The following is a 6172-nucleotide window of genomic DNA, read 5'->3' as shown; positions in this document are numbered from 1 at the left end:
GGGTGGATAATTAATTAGAATTAAAATGGTTAAATAAGAAATAACAAAGTCAATAGGATATTGTATTCTTTTAAATATGTTTAAACAACAATTGACCCTGTAGAGTCCTTCCACTTCCTGGACACCATCATCACCCAAGATCTCAAGTGGGAGCCAGCTCACCAAGAAAGCCCACCAGAGGAAGTTCTTCTTCCGGCAGCTGAGTAAGTTCAACCTGACAAAAACATCAATGTGTGTGTTCTACACCACAGTGTATCTCTCTGGTACGCTGCTGCTGCCGTCAAGGGCAAGGACAGACTGCAGTCTATCATGCGCTCCACAGAGAAGGTGATTGGTTGCAAGGAACACAACCAAACGACAGGTGTCTCAGTGTGGAGCTGGCTGGGGAAGACCAGCTGGTTCTTCCTGTAGCATCACTCTGACAGTCACATGGGACAGTGGAGTTTACTGGTGTGAGTCCAGAGAGGGAGCAACCAGTAACACCATCAACATCACTGTCACTGGTAAGATCAAGACGTTTTTTTGTTTCTCAACTGTAGCTTTCTCGTGTTCATCACACAGCAGAAAACTAAACATTGGATGCAGCCCTGACTAAAGACTTTCCTAGCAGTCGTTAGTTAAAGCCATTAGTCCACTAGTAGCACATAAATTTCATTATTTAAATCTATATTTTTGGGGCATCAGTTCCAGGGCTGTGAAAGAATGTTATCAGTTAACACTGTGCTACATTTCAGACCACAATAATGAGGCTTTAAAAATCTTTTAAAAATACATTTTACAAGGGCCGCAGCCCGCCGGAGTCGTCCCCGAGTCAGAGGTTTTGTCGGAGCTGTAAATCGCCCCCCCGATCCTCTGATCTCCAAGTCCAGATGTTCTAGTTTGACTTGTAGATGATGTTGAACTCAGGATTTCAGACTTCAGCAGCAGCGACAGTCTCACTTTAAATTCCTCTAATCTTATACTGTAAGCAGCTGTGTGAGAGCAGTTATCAGTCAGGTTTAGTGAAGCCTGATCACTCAGAGAAAGACAGACTCAGGTGAAGCTGATTTATGATGCAAATGTAAATGCGTTGTACAAAGGTGTCAAACAGGCCACAGTTACAACAACAAACTCTGATTTTCTTTTTACTTTCTTTTATTATTTTTTAAATACAATGTACAAAAGAGAACCAGAAAAAAATAGTCATTATATTTAAAAACATACAGCTCAACAAACAACAGAAGAAGAAAGTAGCTCAGAATTGATGCTCAGTGACGTCAGCGATGACATCATCATGCTGTGGGTCCAATTCCTCAGCATATTTTCTGAGTGGAGACGTCTTTGTAGAAACAGGCGGGTTCTTTCCTGCAGATTTAAGTAATCATTTTATTAATCATCTCCAAATGAAAGCATGTGTGATCGGAACATCGATTGATTGATTGATCATTGGTGCAGGTAGAAGTTTTTAGCCATGCTGACATTGCGGCTCTGTGGATGCAAAGTCACCACTTAGTTCAGCCTGAAACATCTCAGCAGCTGTTGGATGGATTGCGATGTGGTTCAGACCTTCGTGTTCCCCTCAGGATTAACAGTAATACCTTTGGTGATCCTCTGACTTTTCCTCTAGCGCCATCATCAGGTCAACATTTTGTCCAAATCGTTTATGACCAAACACCTGCAGAACTAATGACTACTGGCAAGGAGGAAACTCTTCCAATTGAAATCCTGCTGTTTGAAGCGTCCAAAGTGGACACTCATAAAATCCCTTATCAGTGAATGGGTTTTAATCTTACATAAAAAAAAGGTTTTTTACCACATGCTTGCTTTCTCAGCTGCTATTCTGCGTTATATGTGAAGAAATCAGGTCGGATTTTCTTCATGCGCGCTCCAGAGCGTCTTGCCTACTGATTTCGAACCGTTTACACAGCAACAACCCGTTAGATTACGTGTTGTTGCTGTGTAAACGGTTCGAAGTCAGACTGACTTCAAGACAGACTCCAATACAAATTCCACATCAGGATAAAAACAACAATAAAGTTTTATGAATTCCATCAAGTCAAAGGAGAATCAGATCGACATTTGACGAAAACACAGTCAGCATCAGAAAGGCTTGTAAACCATTTAACTATGTAGCCTAGTTAATCATAGCAGAAGCACAAAGAGCAAGCACTGATTACCAAATCAACAAAATCTAAACATGCCCGCAAAATCAGGCAGGCAAAACGCTCTGATTCTGAAATGCTCCCTGTGAGAAATGTATTCCCATCAGCCTCAGCTCTACTTTGTGTTTTGTGCTAATTAGCAAAATGTTAGCATGCTAACATGCTAAACTGAGCATTCAGCTGTGTCTTAGAGCTGCTAGCATAGCTGTACTTATCAGAAGGTCAGTGTTACCTTTGTTCATTTGTCGACATAAAGACACATAGAAAATAGTGGTAATGCCGAACAGAAAGAACTCCACCCCTTTCAGCACAAACATCATTGGATGTGCCATCAGGATTGGATCTGCAGTGGATGGAGCTGTTTTATCACGATCTAGAAAAAGAAACACACTTGGTCAGGTGAACGTCTAAAATCAGGCGAGGTGGGTAAAACAGTTATTTGTGATGAAATGATAAGTTATCATCTCCTGATTAGTTACCCCGCCCCATTTACTCCAGGACATTATTCTTATATAATGCATTAATATTATAGTCTGTTAGTACTCAATTAGTAAAGATTGTTTAAAATATTAATTATTTTCTTGTTGTCCATTATTACAAATTTTTAATCTGTATCCCAATAGCTGTTAGTGCCATTTGAAAGCCATACCACTGTGTTGTAGCTTCAGCCATTATTCTGAGTCATGTGGATGCCCAACACATTCTCATCTCAATGCATCATAACTGACGCGTCAGTCTGACAAAGTGTAGGGATTTTACGCTAAAGGTACCCTTTGGCGTCTGTATGAAACATCTGTATATGTTTGCTACGTTGCAGCAACACAAGGCAGGCTAACCCTACTAGTTAGCACATTGGCCGCGCAGCTCTAGGGTTAGCCGGTCGACATGCATAAAGTCAGTGACTTTAGGTACTAACATTTCTGATGGCTATGGTAAGGGTATGGTAGGGAAAGCTATACACAAACACACACTCACACAAACACACACTCACACTCACACACACAAAGTGAACGAGTCGGCACTTTGTTGTCCTTTTCATCTCTTGTACCATGCAGGTTACATCAGTAAGAATTAGACTATGGGTCTTGTTGTTTCCGTTAAATGAACTGAACCATTGAATTGTGGTGAATCTAACCAATCTTACGATGTGTAGCATGTCCATACTGACATATTGATCACACGTTTAACATTATTTGTATTAACGATCAAAGCAGCTCAGAAGCAGCTAAAGTGGGCGACCCCGCTGGGTTTAAGAGGTTTTAGACATCCAAAGAACTTCTTTTAAAACCAGACCAGGCTTTTAATGGAGACTTGCGTCTATTTGTCAAAATGTGTTCCCACACCAGGCCAGAATTTGGGACTCGGCTATTAATTGTTATCCAGTCAGTGTTGCAGAGATAACAGTTAGGCCATTTAATAGCAGACACATTTTAAACACTTTGTATCCCATTTTGAACGCGCTTGCTTAAAAGAGCTCCAAGATACAGACAGACACGTCATGTGTTACAACTATGCCCGGTGTCCCCTACTAGCTTAGTTTTGTAAATCTGATTATGGGTGTATTTTCTTACATTCATGTGGTGGGCAGTTAGTTTGGTAACATGTAGGCTAAATATCAAGTAGGCAGGGAAAGGTCAGAGCTTTTGTCATGTCAGACTTTATAGTGCAACTATATCCTGGAGGCAGCAGGTACCAGTGCAGCCCTGGTACGGATCAAACTCACAAAAGAGAATTTGATCGTTTGTGGCAGCAGTAGCAGTGTGGAGAAAAGGAAAAGGCGGCATTAAAAGGAGAAAAGTGCCGCAGTGAAGTGGCACAAAATTACATTACAACTGCAAGTTGATGTGATCGTGCTCTCCTGAAATCTGTAACAGTAAACACCTCTGTGTATAAAAACTAAATTCTGAATCAGCTGAGCTTCTGAGCTTCTCAGAAAAGTCAAATTTACATCTGTCCAAAATATCAACCAAGCAGCTTCCTCACCTGTGACAGAGATCCAGCTGGATGGAGACTCTCCATGAACGCTGATGTCACACTTGTAGAGGCCTTCATCAGACTTGTTAACATGGTGGATGGTCATGTTACCTGTAGGCTCAGTCCTGATGAGGGAGCCATCTTTATAGAAACCAGCTGTGAGGTTGGAGGGAGGGGTCTTTGTTTTACAGTGCAGAGTGACATCATGTCCCTCCATCACAGGGAGGACAGGACTCTGCAGGATCACTGGTCGTTTATCTGAACATGGAGAAAGATGGAACGGTCATTTTTTTGGGAGTCATGAATAAAAGACCCGGTTTAGAGCAAGCGGCAGCTCGAGGCTGAAAAATGAAGACAATGTGGAATTGCCACAAACTGCAGTTCCTCAAATGTCCACTTGAGGCTCGCTCCAAAAGCAAGTCAATCTCCACAGACCCTCATGTCAAAATGCCCGGTAAACATGTTTAAAATGGTTGTGGTTAATTGTATAAACACAGCTAAATCTGAAACACAAATATGTATACAGAGAAAAATAATTTACAAAAAAAGACATTTTTCACTTTTAAAACAATATTTTAAAGTAATATTTTAAGCTATGCTAGGTTGTGATGCTAAAGTGACTTCCTGTTTACATAGTTCATTGCTCTTGATTGGACAGTCCTACATATGTTTGTATACAGGTTAGTTCAATCTTTAAAGAGGTGGTATTATGCTTTTTGGCTTTTCCCCTCTCCTTTATTGAGTTATACACTTTTTTGTGTGCATGTAACAGGTTTGCAAAGTGAAAAAGCCCAAAGTCCAGCCCAAAGAGAGTTCCCATCTCCCACAGTAAACTCTGCTCTGAACTGCTTAAAAACAACTTGTTTGTTGTCCAGCCGTTTCCCTTTCATCCTTGTGTCGTCACAGGGATGAAAGCTAAAAGCACCTCATATAACGCTCGAGCGACCCTCAAATACACAGCTCTCCTCCCTTCCAAACACTAGCTACCCTCCAGGCAGTCAGTGGACATGAAGTTGTTCCTGTGATGTAGAGACAGGGCTCAGTTAAAACTTTATGGATGAAAGATACTTTTGTTACAGATTAATAACTCACCACTCTGAAACTCTCGCTCCAGTCCATGTTGCCAAGCTGGTCGGCAACATGTAGCCTACAGCTAAATTGAAGCTGTTTAATGGCTTCTCGCTGACCCTCCCTTCTCTGCTTCTGATTGGCTAGTAGTCCTTAACTAGGAACTGCGCATGTGCAACTCCCAACAAAGATCATTTAGAGATGAGATGTATCACTCCGTAGCTAAAACGAAGCCTTCAACACAGGGTGAAAAGAGGAGCTGCAGCAATGTGCAGTATGTTCTGGTACAACCTCTAAATAAGATTTTATAACTGAAAATGGGCATAATACCACCTCTTTAATGGTTAATGGTTTCCTTGCCTCTTTTGTGTATCCACAATCATGTAATAGTAAAAAAAAAACAAATTAATTAATCAAGGATCCTAATGCGTACTAAGATGTATCACAAAGTTGCCATATAAAGAAGTATTTCAAGTTGATATAACTGACAACAGAAATGTATTTTACTCTTGCTCTTACTCTTTATGTTAAGGTATGTAATGTAATGTAAATGTATTGTTTGATCCTATTATGACACTGCATGAGGATGTAAAAATGTTCAGTTTTAACAGTAGAAATGTGAATTACTTTGACATCTCACTCTTACATTTTACTCATTTACTATAACATTATTTTGAGATCTCATTGATTTATTGAGTATCAAGAAATTTAAAGTATCAAGTGTTTTGCTTATGATTGATGTATTGCTATTATATCAGCTGTGCTTACTGCTTGATTTAATCAGTTTATAATGATTTACTGCTAAGCTCACTGTAAAACCTAGTTCAGACTAAATAGAAAGTATGTTGCAGGTATATGGGTGAAATGTGAGCTATTCTCAAATGTCAAAAGGAAGCCATACATGGGGCCGTCTGTAAAAAGGCAGGAAGTCAATCACAAAAGGACATGTCTGCATGGACACTAGAGATAAACCAATCTCAGCAAGCGTG

The 6172-nt window shown here is 40.3% G+C and overlaps 1 long non-coding RNA gene across 1 annotated transcript; it reads right to left on the bottom strand.

Annotated features, from left to right (window-relative positions):
• Nucleotides 1–1176: 1176 nt before the first annotated feature.
• Nucleotides 1177–4183, bottom strand: LOC119909682. The gene is made up of 3 exons (XR_005445513.1): nucleotides 4125–4183; nucleotides 2374–2514; nucleotides 1177–1344 (listed from the first exon to the last, which is right to left on the bottom strand). It is a non-coding gene; the product is annotated as an uncharacterized LOC119909682 (long non-coding RNA).
• Nucleotides 4184–6172: the final 1989 nt, after the last annotated feature.

The sequence above is a fragment of the Micropterus salmoides genome, unplaced genomic scaffold, assembly GCF_014851395.1.
Source record: "Micropterus salmoides isolate LMB-PRFRI ecotype aquatic unplaced genomic scaffold, ASM1485139v1 Ms_hic_scaffold_1818, whole genome shotgun sequence".
Lineage (NCBI taxonomy): Eukaryota > Metazoa > Chordata > Actinopteri > Centrarchiformes > Centrarchidae > Micropterus > Micropterus salmoides.
The sequence above is the reverse complement of the archived record's forward strand: the minus strand, read 5'-3'. Positions and strand labels throughout refer to the sequence as shown.